The following is a 14664-nucleotide window of genomic DNA, read 5'->3' as shown; positions in this document are numbered from 1 at the left end:
TCTCCCATCATTTATATTTGTTTTCATGTTTTTTTTCATCTGGTCATTTCTTCATGCTATGTCTCTAACCTCCATGTCCATTTCAGATCGGCCCATGCCCTTTTGCTTTACTGTCACTCCGTTCCCTTCACCCTGTCTGCAGCTCATTCCCTCGTTAGTCCCTCAGTATAAATATCAGTTCACTTCCCTTTGTTCTCTGCCATATTGTCTCTTGCATTACACTGAGCTTCGCACACTACTACCTGTTTCCTGTACCTTCCGTCTGATCCTGATTCTCTGCCTGTTCCCTGCTGGCTGAGTTTGTCTTTTGTGGCTGATCTACTGGTTTTGACCCCTGCTTTTTTTTTAATAAACCTTGCGGATGTGGCAGACGAGGGGGTGTGGTTAAGCCGGGGTCTGTGGGTTACAGCGCGGGCTTACTTGCCGCCCTAGTGCAGCTGTGTGACTCAGCCCAAATGGCCCGATCAGCCCCATGGCGCTCATAGGTCCGAGTCGGCTGTGAGAGTTTTGTTTGTCTTGCAGTGAGGATTGCGTGGTGCAGGAGCCAAGAGCCTGCGGACCAGATCGCGGAACAGACACTGACGTGCACTGATCACTCTGATTTCTGTTTCATGTTCACGTTTGGCCTGCGAGCCTTTGGTTGCTTTATTGTAATTATTAATTAATTATTACTTTATTGTCGTTCTTTCTCCTACCGTGCGGGCACCTCACTGCCAGGAAGTCTCTCTCCCTCCCTGAACCTGTGTCGGTGGACCGAGCGTTCCACAGTGGACCTCTAACTTCTTACCTGATTGTTTTTGTCGTCCACTCCGAAAGACCCTCTAGTCCCCTGCTCCTTGCTCAGCTGGGTTTGGTACCGACAGCGTGTCAGAGCTGTCTGACACGGCCTCGGGTTCTTATTGAGTCTGTAGCTGATGCAAATTTTTTTGGACTTCCTCCTGGCAGAGCAATTGGGCATTTCCCTGGAGCCTCTGTCGAAACCCATCGACGCCAGAGCTCTCGATGGTCACGTTCTCTGTATATCTTGGTATATCAGGTAACCATCGTGAAAATCTTACATTCCACCTGAGATTCTTTCAATTACCAGTGATCTAGGGTTGCCCTTTGCTCCTGACACATAATTCACAGATTGCCTGGGGAGTGGGTTCCATTTAACAATGGTGTTCATATTTCAACTCAGTTTGCCTCAGATCTGCCCTGTCTCCTGTCCTTAGTTCTCCTCCTCCTACAGAATTCCCTGACCTGTCTGGGGTACCTCCTAAATACTTCTTCCTGGTTCTATGCCCCCGAAGGGCGGACCATACTCCCCGTCCATCCCTGGGATGAAAAAACGAATAAACCTTGTGGACTTTGACTTTGGACTTCTTACCTGATTGTTTTTGTGTCATGCTTATGGGTCATATCCGTCAGTAAGCATAACAGATGAAGGGATGTCAGGAGTTCAGTAATTATAGAGGATGACAAAGACTGTAAATAAATCGACCAATAAACTTTAAAAAAAAATTGGCCACACCCACACAGCCTGTGGTGTGCTGTGCAGGCAGCAGAGCATTACTATGACAACCAGTGTTCCTGTAGGGAGAGGTCACTGTGGGTTTCAGAGTTAATGTTATTTTTCCATTCTGGGATGAAGCTCTTACATGATGCTTATCTGGATCAGACCTGCTCTCTGCCGTTCTGTCTCTCTCATTACATCTCCCTATTCTTACCCGTCTATACAACAGGTCCCATCACAGTTGTGAGGACTCTTCTTGGATAGGTAGCAAGGATACTTCTATTTCCTGTTTGCCTGTGGCCACACAACTTCAAAGCATCATGGGTAAACCCCAATCTTCTCTTCCTCTCTACAGGTGCTTCACCCGTTTCTCTCTAATCGCCTTCTTTGGTTGTGGCCAAAGCTCATTGTTCCAAAAGGCTTTAAGCTCCTCATGATTGTTCTGCTGCTGCTTCAGATGCTTTATTTTATGTTGAGGTCATATCTATCCATACATCATTCCTTCCTTCTGGAAACTCTGCCATGGATGTCTCTTTGTGGCTAAAGGTTGTTGCGTTGTCGTCCTGTGAACATCTAGACCTGTGTCCTACTGTTTCCTGTAGCTCTTTGCAGTGATGTGATGCTTCTTCCGAGTGTTTCTCACCAGGTGTCAATTTCTCTGGAATGTTTCTCTTCCAGACCTCGACTTGACTCTAAATCCTCCAATTGATGTTTCAGTGGAAACACTTTTTTGTTTCCTTCTCCTTGTTGGTGGAAGTGATAAGTCCGTCTGACTCTTTAGAGCAGGGGAGGGCAAAGTATTTGGTTCAAGGATAGTATACTGTAGTAAATAGTAAGAAGTATTGAAGACCATGTGAGGGGCTGCAAGTTTTCAAGTTATGTTCCTCCTGCTCAATAAACAGCTGCAAAAAAAGTATTCCTTGTAATATTAATTTATTAATAAACCCGTTCTGTGGTGCAGAGAATCCACTTTTAGACGAATGAACCATCTCTAGATGGGACGTATGTCAAGCAGACCCAGCCGTATTACTTTATGTGCTGCTGACATCAGTCCTAACAGACGCATAATGGTTACTGGCGTCATCACCTGTAGAGGTCGGCAGTGTACGACGACAGCGTTCTGAGGAGGGGCTGTCAGTGTGGCTTTCATGTATAGCGAGTGGTAATCCTCCCACTGTCTGGGAGAAACACTGCTCTTCTCCCAGTTGATGGCGAAAACCAGGTGGGAGACATGCATCTTCAGAGACTTGGTGTGTGTGGTGTGTGTTGTGTTGGCTCTCACTAACTCTGGGGAGTGAGACAGCACACGAATATCTCCACGCACTTTAAAAAGATGCACGGCGTTAGGGAATAACCACACTGCTGATACTCATAGGTTATTCCCATAAAGGTAAAGCAGAGGAACCGCTTGTGTGCTTATAGGATGGGTATATGAAAAAATCGACTGAAGTGTACCAGATCAGGCGTTCAGGTCCAGCCACAGGGCATGATGTTATGGCCCTACCTGCTGATACCGCTACGGCTTGGGTAAGGTGGTGAATGGCGCCGGAGGTCCTTGCCACCTCAGCCACCTCCTCCAGAGATAGCGTCTCTCTGCCTGCTGTCAGGGTGTACAGAGAAGCCCTGACAACCGTGTGTGGGGCACAATCGGCGGCAGCGGACAATCCGCTGCCGCCAATTGTGCCCCACACACAGTTCTGCAAATCGAGAGAGGAGTCAATGGCACTTATTTGGCAGGGTGGGCTCCGTGTCCATCTTCCATGGCATGAGGAACAGGAGCGCTGCCAGTCCGGCCTCCACACGAGGGATGCCCTATATTTGGGCATCAACTCTCCCTTCTACAGACCTAAAGGGGAGGTAGGTGGAGACTGGCGCCTGGAAGGAGCTTTTTTCAGCGGCAGGCAGGCAGGCCACAGTTGATAGGCTGATGTGTACATTACAATTTTCAGCAAGGCGCGCATGTGTGCAAGGGAAGCCAATATGGACGAAGCTAGAGGGCAGAGCCTATGTGCAAATACAACGGATCCATTATATATATATGAAATTAAATTAAACTAGACAGAGCCCATCCCATCCCTGAATAAATAAATTTTGACTTTGATAATTGGATGTTGGAAAGGTCATGAAAATACATATAATAAATAAAATATAAATGGTGGGAAACCGGTGGTAGGCCGCAAGTTATAGCACAGACAGGAAGTTGTTGTTTTGTTTTTTTGTTGTTGTTTTAAAAAGTCAGTTGTGGTGAGGCTGGTGCCAGGCCGAGTGGCATCTCCTCCTGGGATTAAGAAAGTTCTGTCTCTGTCTGGATCTGGGTCTGTCTGAAGCCAGAGGATCAGCTAACCTACATTTTAAATCACATACCAACTACTGTGGACACACACACACACACACACACACACACACACACACACACACACACACAAACACACACACACACACACACACACACACACACCTCCATGTAGTGTCAAGCAGTTAGTGAATTTTTTTTATATAATCAATAATAATTCAATTTAATAATTAACAACTTAAAAATGTGCATCTTTATCCTCAAGTTGATATTAATTCTAACTGTATACTCACACCAGAAGCGATTTTAATGTAAAAGCTTCTTGTTGCGGTAGCCGGTTTCTCCGTACTTTATGATGACACTATTAATTTACAGAGATGTAATTCTAAAAACGTGGAAGAAGAATATTTGGGAGGCAGTTGTGATCCCTGGTGAGGTTATTAGTGCACTGAAGTAAAAATGTGAAAGTCTAAGTTCTCTGTTGAAGTTAAGTTCCTGTGGAGATGTCTCTAATACTGACAATGCCCCTATACTTGCATCTAGTTTGTTGAATGTACTGTATTACCTGGTGTCATATAGCATAAATCACATGGTTAGAACACATGAGAATAGGTATTGGAGGCAGATGATCCTCTGGGCGATCCCTAATGGGAGCAGCCGCAAGAGGAAGAAGAAGAAGATATATTTTATGAATAAACATAAAAATACCTGTCACTTAAAATAAATATATTTGCAAACATCTAAATTAATTAACGCAGGCATGTGCACATGAATCTGTTTATATGCATATACTGTAGTTCATCCAATTATTATTTTTTTCAGTGTTGTAGGAATGGAGGTCCAGTGTTAAATCAGCAGTTTTAATTTAATCATACACTCAGCCCCAACAGGGCCTGACGCTGCACATTCCACAGGTTCAGCTTCCTCCCCAACAGGACCACAGTGCAGGTCTTCTAGACCTCCATCTTCACCATCTGCAGTTTCTGTTTCCTCCCTGAAGAATGCAGGGAGAGAGAGATGACTCCCACGTGCAATTAAAAACACTGCTTGGTGTTGGAGAGAAAACATATGATTTAATCAAATCAATGTACCCAAACACAAAATGTCAAACTAAAATTGGAAATAAACAAACTGCAAATTGTATCCAAGAGCGTGGAGTGACCCAGGGCAACTCAATCTCCCCAGCCCTCTTCAACATTTATATCAGTGAATTGCAAAACAATTGGAAGGATCAGCTACACCTGGTTTTACGCTACACAACTCTTAAATAAATTCCTCCTTTACATAGACAAACTGGTTCTGCTGTCGCCAACTGAAGAGGATCTACAGCAGAACCTGGCTCTGCCAGACCTGGGCCATGGCAGTTAACCTCCAAAAAAACAAAGTTAGAATATTCCAAAGAAGGTTCAGATCTCAGGAAACAAATTCCACATTCACCCTGGGAACAAATCAAACCCAACAATGTGACAACTACACATACCTGGGCCTGAAGATCACTTCCAGTGGAAGTTTTAATTTGGCCATAAATTAACTGAAAGAAAAAGCCAGAAGCATCCACTATGCCATCAAAAATCAGTACACACAAATTATTCCAATCAGTTATTGAACATATTGCTCTCCATGGCAGTGAAGTGTGTGGCCCTCTTTTAAACCAAATTTTGGAAAATGGGACAAACAACCATGAGAAACTCTGCATGCTAAATTCTCTCTTCCCTGGCAGACCAACACCAGGCATCCTGATGCAAGCATCAGGACAGTGACATTTTTCAAAGAATTCCATCCACCCATCCATTGTCCTCCGCTTATCTGGGGCCGGGTCGCGGTGGCAGCAGGCTGAGCAAGGAGCTCCAGGCCCCCTTCTCCCCGGCAACGTTTTCCAGTTCCTCCTGGGGGACTCTGAGGCGTTCCCAGGCCAGCTGGGAGGTATAATCCCTCCAGCGTGTTCTGGGTCTACCTCGTGGTCTCCTACCAGTTGGACGTGCCCAGAAAACCTCCAAAGGAAGGCACCCAGGAGGCATCCTGGACAGATGCCCGAACCACCTCAACTGGCTCCTTTTGACGTGAAGGAGCAGCGGCTCTACTCCGAGCTCCTCACCCTATCTCTAAGGCTGAGCCCAGCCACCCTACGGGGGAAACTCATTTTGGCCGCCTGTGTTCACGAACTCGTTCTTTCGGTCACTACCCAGAGCTCATGACCATAGGTGAGGGTTGGGACCTAGATGGACTGGTAAATTGCGAGCTTTGCCTTGCGGCTCATCTCCCCCTTCACCCCAACGGTCCAGTACAGCGCCCGCATCACTGCTGACGCCGCACCGATCTGTCCATCTCACGCTCCATTTTCCCCTCACTCGTGAACAAGAATCCGAGATACTTGAACTCCTTCACTTGGGGCAGCAACTCGCTCCAAACCCGGGGGGAGCAATCCACCATTCTCCGGCAGAGAACCATGGCCTCAGACTTGGAGGTTCTGACTCTCATCCCGACCGCTTCACACTCAGCTGCAAACCGCCCCAGTGCATGATGGAGGTCACGGTCTGATGACGCCAACAAAACCACATCACCTGCAAAAAGCAGAGATGCAATTCTGAGGTTCCCAAACCGGACACTGTCCTCACCTGGGCTGCGCCTTGAGATGCTGTCCATGAATATCACAAACAGAATCGGGGACAAGGGGCAACCTAGGCAGAGTCCAACACCCACTGAGAACGTGTTTGACTTTGTCAAACATACAAACACAGCTCTTACTTTGGTTGTACAAGGCCCAGATGGCTTCTACCAACGGCCCCGGTAGCCCATACTCCCTCAGTACCCCCCACAGGATTCCCTGAGTGACACGGTCAAAAGCCTTCTCCAGGTCCGCAAAACACATGTAGACTGGATGGGCAAACTCCCACGACCCCCCCAGCAACCCTGCAAGGGTAAAGAGCCTGTCCACTGTTCCACATCTAGGATGGAATCCGCATTGCTCCTCCTGAATCTGAGGTTCGACAATCGGCCGGAGCCTCCTCTCCAGCACCCTGGAGTAAACTTTCCTGGGGAGGCTGAGTAGTGTGATACCCCTCTAATTGGAGCACACCCTCCAGTCCCCCTTTTGAAAAATAGGAACCACCACCCCGGTCTGCCATTCCACAGGTACTGTACCCGACATCCACGCGACACTGAAGAGGCGTGTCAACCAAGACAGCCCAACAATGTCCAGAGCCTTCAGAATCTCAGGGCAAATCTCATCCACCCCCGGCGCCTTGCCCCCGAGGAGCTTTTTAATTGCCTCAGAGACCTCTGCCAGGCATATGGACGAGACTTACCCCCAAGGCTTCAGACTCTGCCTCTTCCCCTGAGTACGTATTGGTCGGGTTCAGGAGTTCCTCAAAGTGCTCTTTCCACCGCCCGACAATATCCCCAGTTCGGGTCAGCAGTTCTCCTCCCCGGCTGAACACAGCCTGAGCCAAGCCCTGCTTTCCCTTTCTGAGTCTCCGAACAGCCAGAACTTCCTTGAGGCCAACCGAAAGTCCTTCTCCATAGCCTCCCCGAACTCCTCCCACACCCGGGTTTTTGCTTCAGTGCCCGCTGAAGCCGCGGCCCTTCTAGCCTGCCGGTACCTGTCTGCTGCCTTGGGAGACCCCCAGGCCAGCCAAGCCCGAAAGGCCTCCTTCTTCAGCTTGACGGCTTCCTTCACCGCCGGTGTCCACCAATGGGTTCTTGGGTTACCGCCACGACAGGCACCGACTGCCTTCCAACCACAGCTCCTAGCAGTTGCCTCTGCAATTGAGGTGTTGAACATGACCCACTCGGATTCCATGTCCCCAACCTCCCCTGGGCTGCGTAGAAAATTATTCCGTAGGTGGGAGTTGAAGACCTTGCGGACAGGGGCATCCACCAGGTGTTCCAGTTCACCCTCACTACACGTTTGGGTTTACCAGGTCTGTCTGGCAGCCTCCCCTGCCATCTGATTCAGTTGACAGCTCCTCTCCTCTCTTCACCCGAGTGTTCAAGACATAAGGCCGCAGATCTGATGACACGACTACAAAGTCGATCATTGATCTTTGACCTACGGTGGTCTGGTACCACTTACACTTATGAGCCACCCTATGCTCGAACATGGTGTTCGTTATGGCCAATCCATGACTAGCACAGAAGTCCAATAACAAAGCACCACTCGGATTCAGATCAGGCAGGCCGTTCCTCCCAATCACCCCCTTCCAGGTTTCTCCATCATTGCCCACATGAGCATTAAAGTCTCCCAGAGACTTTTCCAGGACCCCACCCAGAGACTCCAAGAAGGTTGAATACTCTGAACTGGTGTTCCGTGCATAAGCACACACAACAGTCAGAGCTTTCCCCTTAGCAACTTGTAGTCGCATAGAGGCGACCCTCTCGTTCACTGGGGAGAACTCAAACACAGCGGCACTCAGCTGGGGGCTCGTGAGTATTCCCACACCCGCCCAGCGCCTCTCACTCGGGGCAACTCCAGAAAAGGAGAGAGTCCAGCCCCTCTCCAGGAGTTGGTTCCAGAGCCAGTGCTGTGCGTAGAGGTAAGCCCAACTATATCTGGCTGGTACCGCTCCACCTCCCGTACCAGCTCCGGCTCCTTCCCCACCAGAGAGGTGACATTCCATGTACCTAGAACTAATCTGCGATGCTGAGGATCAGCAGGCCCAGGCCCCGCCTTTGCCTGCCGCCCAGCTGGCATTGCACCCGACCCCAATGCCTATCCCTGCAGGTGGTGGGCCCACAGGGTGTCAAAGAATTCCACCCAACCAAATAAGCAATCAACAAAAACTCAACTATTAAACCTATTGGAAAGAAACTATGAAAAGCCAAAGTAAGCTTCAATGTAATTTGGCCCTATAAAGACAGTGCAACACTGCAAAATATTTGACCACAGTGACTGACAAAATATTAAGAAAAACCTTGATGATGTACAGACTCAGTGAGCATAGTCTGGCTGTGGAAAAGGGCGGACACCATCAGAACTGGTAACCCAGAGAGGCCAGGCTGTGCTCCCACTGCAGGAAAGTTTGGTACGAGCTCAGAAAGTCTATAAAATAGCCTATTGACAATACAGGGCAAAAGTGGAGTCATGTTACAGGTGCTCCAACACCAGGCACCTCTGACAGGCGGTACAGGAGAATCCGAACCAGTAGGTTCGGAGGCAGTTTTTTCCCCGCAAACCATCAGGCTACTACTGCAACACTCTACTGGCTGGTCTACCATTCAGAATGCAGCAGTGCGCCTGCTTTTCAACCAGGCATATCACGCCTCTCTTCATCTCTTTCCACTGGCTCCCTGTAGCTAACCACATCAAGTTAAAATCCTCGGTGCTGGCCTACAGGACAGTCACTGGATTTGCACCCACATACTCCCCAACCCGCTCTCTGAGGTCCACAAATGAGCGGGTGGTGGTGCCTCCACTGCATGGAATGAGTTCTCAATCCAGGCTCTTCTCATGCACGGTGCCCCAGTGGCGGAACAAGCTACCCAGCTTGTTACGCTCTGCAGAGACACTCACAACCTTCAAGAAACACATGAAGACCCTGCTCTTTCAGGAATGCCTGACTGGACTGATTATTAAGCCGTTATTTTGACATAATACACATCATGAGTACTATATTTCACTAACATACAAAAATAAATAAACAAATAAACAAACAAACAAACAAACCAGCATGTAAATAAACAAACAAATAAATAAATGCTGTTCATACATTTACTCACCACACCAATTCATTCTGATTGCTTACAGCATCTTACACTTGTATCTGGTTGAATTAAGAAATAGGTGATCATGTGCTTAAGTTTGAGGTTGCACAACGGTCGATGTTGTCGATGATGCTCGTGTAAGTCGCTTCGGACAAAAGCGTGAATAAATGTTAATGTAAATGTAAATGTTTTCCACCTTCTTTTTTTTTGTGTTTGTTTTTATTATATTCTCTATTTAACTTATTATTGTGATTGTTATTTCTATTGTTATTTTTTATTAATAAATTCATTAATTTCATTATTGTCTTGTATAATGCAGGGAGAAAGAGATGACTCCCATGTGCAATTAGAAGTGAGAGAGAGGGAGAGAGGGGGGGGGTGGGAGCGAGGGAGAGAGAAGGGGAGGGGGAGAAGAGAGAGGAAATAGACAGGAAGAGAGCGAGTGGTACGTTCCTCTCCTTCTCACCAGGACTCTTGGACTCTTTGGGGTTCTTCAGTTTCATCGTTTTCTCCTGAACGTCTCGTACCAGGTACCGTGTCATTTCATGTAGTTTTGATATTTAACTAATTTCATATTATTTCACATGAGGTTGAACAGTCACTTTACAGTCCATCTGTTTTGTGTAAACTTGTGTATTTTCTATGTTGCGTTTTCTTTTTGAGCATTGTATTGAATTGTCATTATAAGAATTCCAGTGATGCGAAGATAGAAGCAGCTGCATAATTGCTCTCTACATTTGGATAACTACTATAAAAACAAGCTAAAAATAATGATATTAAGAAAATAGGAGACACTAAATAAAGATTAATCTGGTTGTTCATGCCCTGCCAGTAGACACAATCTTTAGCCCTATGTAGGCCTCCTTCCAGACCAAGATGAGAGGAATGTCAATGGTGAGTGATTTCTCTCCTCAGTGCATCAGGGATGACAGAACATTCACCCCTCAACACTATTCCCAATTGAAAGCTCAGCTCCTCCTGGAATGGAGACGTATAGTTTGGCCTGATTTCACTTGGTGTCTTCGTCTTGTCGTTTGGCCATTCCTGGCGCATTATTTTGATGAGAGTCTGCAGTGTTTTATCCTCTTTTGTCGCAGAAGAGATCGATTGAGTCTGTCTTCAGAGATAGGTTAGTGTTATACCATATTTACAGTCCCTATTCCAGCATCCACTGAGCCATACAATGAACATTCAGGAAGATAGGCTCTGCTTAAAGTGTCCGCGAGAAACATGTCTTTTCCTGGTACGTACACTAAGTCCAGATCATACCTCTGAATGCACAGCATTGTTCTTTGAATTATTTTGGGTGCACTCAGTAGTGACTTTCTTACTATGGTCTCTAGAAGAAAGAAAGAAAGAAAGAAAGAGACTTTATTTATCACGCAACACACCACATGCTTGCACACACACACACATGCACATGCTTTGATGGTGGCCGGTGAAATGGATCCTCTGCATTTGACCCATCCTGGGTTGTCCTTCCTCCGGGGGCACAGCCAGGAGCAGTGGGCAGCATACGTAGACGCACCCGGGGACCAGGTGATAAATGTCCATCGCTGGTCAGACGATGATGGGTGCATGTTTTTGGTGGGGGTCCTTACTGACGTGAGGTGGAGGAAACCCTATGTGAACACGGGGAGAACATGCAAACTCCACACAGAAAGGCTCCTATTTGGGAGATAACCCGCTGGAGCACGGTGCCAACAGCGCCCCAGGTGGGAATCGAACCCAGGACCTTCTTGCTGTGAGGCAGCAGTGCAATGCACTGCGCCACCAAGTGGCAGTGGTGGTAGTGGTTTGTGATCACTTTGAACAGTAACTTTGCAGCCATAAGTGTGCTGTTGGAACTTTTCCATGTTCCATGTTCCATGTTGAATACCATAGTTAAGAACTCTTGTTCTATTTGGGCATAGCCTCGCTCTGTTTATGTGAGTGCTCCACTTGCGAATACGACAGGCTAACCCTTCTGCATGAGTGCTGCACCCAAACCTGTGTCTGAGGCGTCACCCTGTAGTCAGTGGCCTCAACACCAGACAGTGGTCTGAGAGATGAGGGCAAAACTTGACCAGGTAATTTACCTTACCCAATAGCCTCTGAATTGCTTTCCCATCTGTTGGTTTCAGCTTCTGTTTGATGGCAGGCACCATTTCAGGATCTATTTTTAGTCCATCCATCGTCAGGAGGTGTCCTTTGTACATGGCCTCCCTTTGTCTCGGTTTGAACCTGTCTTCATTTAGCTTGTTGCCCTTTTGTCTGCATTGGCTCAGAAACAGTCTCAGCTTTTCATCATGATCATGCTCAGCTGCCTCTTGTTTCTCACTTTGTCCTGTGATCAACACATCATCTGCAATAATGAACAGACCAGGCAGATCCTTCAACACTTGTGTGTGTTTTCACTGGAAGATCTCAGGAGCCCCATTTCCATCCTCAGCCATTAATAGCTTATAAATGGAGTGGAGAGCATTGTCAGGTCACTGGACTACTCTTCTAGCTTGACATTCCAGAAATCACTTTTGACGTCACACACAGTAAACACTTTGTCTTGGGACAAGTTTGGGAGTATGTCTTTAATGGTTTGTAGTGGGAAGTGACGCTTCAACGCCTTGTTCAAGGGTCTTAGATCGATGCATACTCTTGGCTTCCCATTCTGCTTTTGTACAATGACTATCCCGCTGATCCAGTCTGTGTTGCATTCTATTGGTGTGATGATTCCTCTGCGCTGCAGGTCCTGCAGTTCATCCTTCAGTGGCTTCATCATGGTCAATACTTTACATTTTCCCAGTGGCCTCAGTTTGCTTTTGTTGTACATTATTAGTACACTCTTTGTGTCTTCAGGTTTTGTGTCAGGATAAAGCAGATGAATTGGAATGATATTGCAAGTAGCACCACAGTCAATTTGGAATTGTACAACATCCTTGCCCAGGAGCATGCCAGCAAAGAGCTCACTGCATTCATATTCTCCATCTCTGCTTCAGTAACACAGAAACACATTTCTTCATACTCATCACTCTCTAATTGTGCTACTTTGTGCACATGTTTTTTTTCTTTGTTCTGGGCTTGCTCTACCTTTCACTGCAAAGTGCTTATTTTTCGCACACAATTGCACTTCTTACTGTACACCAGACATTTCTGTTTGCATCTTTCATGCGTATCCCCACAAAATTTGCATTCCACTGTGTTGCTAGTTTGTCTCTGGCACACTGCTCCTTGCAGTGCATGCATCTCTTCCACCATCGATCCGATGATGGCTTTAATATTCTCCCGAGACGGCTCAGCGGCCCTGCACAGCTGCATACATGTGTTGAGCATCATGTTCTTCTCGCGGAGCAGTAATTCTCTCATGCCTGTGTTGTTACTCTCACACACAATCTGACCATGAATGAGTCTCTCAAAGTTACAAAGTTTCATGTTTTGGCCAACAATTTCAATTCTGTGACATAACTATTAAAGATGGGAGGTAAACTCTTTTTACTTATTCGAGTTTGTATGAGTCACTCACTAAAGAGAGTGGGGTTTTTGTGTCACTAGAGTCACCAAGTCAGTCAACCAGAGCTTGAGGAATCCCCCACCAGTCCCTGCTCCCATAGACCTCTGCCGGCCAAGCTGGCTAACTCCCGGTTTAGCCCTCTGCTAACTTGAATGGGATAACATAATTTAATTGTGTGGCTCTTCTAGACTTTCCAAATTCAAATTCAAATTCTGACAGTGAAATGAGTCATTATGCCGGGGTTTTTGACACTCAAAAACTATTATCCACCGTTTTATAGCCGCTCCTTTCCCCATGATTGTGTGTGGGGAAAAATGCTTTTTGGGACCCTGTCGGACCCACTTGTTATTACACGGTTTGACCATAATGTCAAATTGGCTTCAAAGCCCATTGCTGTTCCTGGTGACTTGCTCAGAAGAAGCACTCAACCTGTTTCAGTGCTACTATCACTCACAAGCTCGCAAGTCAGATCTGCTCAACTCGAGTTGACAGCCAAGTATCAAGTCATCCAATCACTCACTCGTGGACATGTGACCAAGTCCCTCTTACCCCCCGCGCTCAGAGCAGGGGGCAGGCTCCGGGCTGGGAGAGCGAGTACTAAGTTGAAACAAGCACCAAAGTGGTTTATTTTCACACAGGGCTGGATTAATACAGTAAATAACTTGATCAATTTCCACAAATACAGTTACTGTAACACTGTATAAGAGTTGCACAAAGTGTGAGTGACACGTTGTCTAGCTAGTAGCAGGTAGGAGAGGCAAGTCAGTTAACAAGTTTTTGGAGACGAGGACTCCGGAGTCAATAAAAAGAGTTGTTCATTTCAAACGATTCCTTCATGACTCGCACATAACTAATAACTGTCAATAGTCTCACTGGCTCCTTGTTTTTTTGTAAAGAAACAATAATGTTCATCAGTCTCGTGAGCACTAGAGTTGCAATGATCATCAAATTTTTCGATTATGTCATCCATCTCCCATGCATCCTGTAAGCTGTATCACCCATCAGGGTATCCAGTAGTTCTCTAGCACTCTTGCTAGAGATAAGGAGAAGATAGCTGAAATTTGATTTTCACTTTCTTCTTTTCATCCGAGTAGTCTCAAAAATCAAAGTCAAAAAAAGATCTCTCACCCAGAAGACATAGCAGATGCGTTTGTATCGTTCTACCACGAGCTATATGATACATGATCATCTGACGATTCTTTTAATAAGAAAAAATTAAAAAGTAAAACTTCCTACACTGAACCAGGAGAAGGCAACAAAATGATTTGTCCTATTCAAAAAGAAAGATTGAAGATTGAAAGATTAAAAAATAACAAATCACCGGGGACATATGGTTTACCAGGAGAATTTTACAAGTGATTTCTGGATGGATTCCAGGACCTAAGTTATTCACAAGGAGGGCAAGGATCCCACTCACTGTGACGTGAAAATGATTATACTATACTGGCTAAGATAATCAAAAAAAATGTATATGAAACCTAATTAAACCAGATCATTAGATCAGTGATCATCGATATGGTTGATTGGAGCTATCTCCTTTAGGTGTTAACTAATATGGGGTTTCATCCCGCCTTGATAGGCTGGGTGAAAGTTTTATATTTACAACAAAAGTGAGAGTAAACGGATGCCGCTGTAACCTTTTCAATATTAGTCCTTTGCTCTTCACAATATGCATTGAACCATTAGTGT

The sequence above is a fragment of the Zeus faber genome, assembly GCF_960531495.2.
Source record: "Zeus faber genome assembly, chromosome: 1".
Taxonomy (NCBI): domain Eukaryota; kingdom Metazoa; phylum Chordata; class Actinopteri; order Zeiformes; family Zeidae; genus Zeus; species Zeus faber.
Note: the sequence above shows the minus strand (reverse complement) of the source record.